Here is a 935-nt window from a genome sequence, read left to right as displayed (position 1 = left end):
AAATGAAATAAAATTTTCTCAAAGAGATTTGGAGAGATGTCTCAGAAGACATACTACTTTTCCAGAGGACCCAAGTTCAGTTCCTGGCTCTCAGATTAAATGGCTCACAATCCACTATAACTCCAGTTCCAAGAGATACATCCTCTTCTGTGAAACACAGATCCTTGCACTCAAGTGCACATATCCACATACAGACACACTTGCATACATATAATTAAGAAAAATATCTTTAAATGAAATATTATTCCAGTACAAAATACAAACTAGAGAAAACAAGTACAGCACTACCCCTTGTAGTGAGAATATTTGTTTCTTTAAAACTCAGTTATGCTGTGTGAATATGTTCTTGTTTTAATCCCAGGTGTGGATAAGAGGCTGCTTCACAGTAGCTAATTATGATTTGCCTCCTGCCCTAGCAGGCATGAGAAATGTGCCAGGTGCAGATAGTTTAATTCTGGCGGCTCTGGAGAGGGTATAAATGGGAAAGCCTGAGAGGGCATGTGGAGGCTGGTGCTCCTGGTTGCTGTTGTTGTGGCTTGATGAAAAGAAGTTGGAGATATCCTGATAACTAAAATTGGACTGGTCCCAAGAAACTCAATGTCCCAAATTAGCAGGAAGTAGTTTAAAGAGATCTATCACCTGCCTTTCCCTTCTAACCTTCTTTTTCTCTTACCTAGTGTTAGGAGGTTGGAAGAGAGGTAGAGGTATAAGGAACCAATAAGATAGCGCATATATTCCTTGCTTTAAGTAAATTTGTTATTGTCAACTTTCCAGTAAGTCAGATGGTCAACAGCACTTTTTTAGCACATTTTTTAAATGTTGTTTTCTTTGTTGTTGTTGTTCTTGCTATTGATGGACATGGTGGGGTGGTGGTGCTGGTGGTGCTTCTGGTGGTAGTGGTCTCTGTGTGTGTGTGTGTGTGTGTGTGTGTGTGT

The sequence above is a fragment of the Mus caroli genome, chromosome 3 (assembly GCF_900094665.2).
Source record: "Mus caroli chromosome 3, CAROLI_EIJ_v1.1, whole genome shotgun sequence".
Lineage (NCBI taxonomy): Eukaryota > Metazoa > Chordata > Mammalia > Rodentia > Muridae > Mus > Mus caroli.
Note: the sequence above shows the minus strand (reverse complement) of the source record.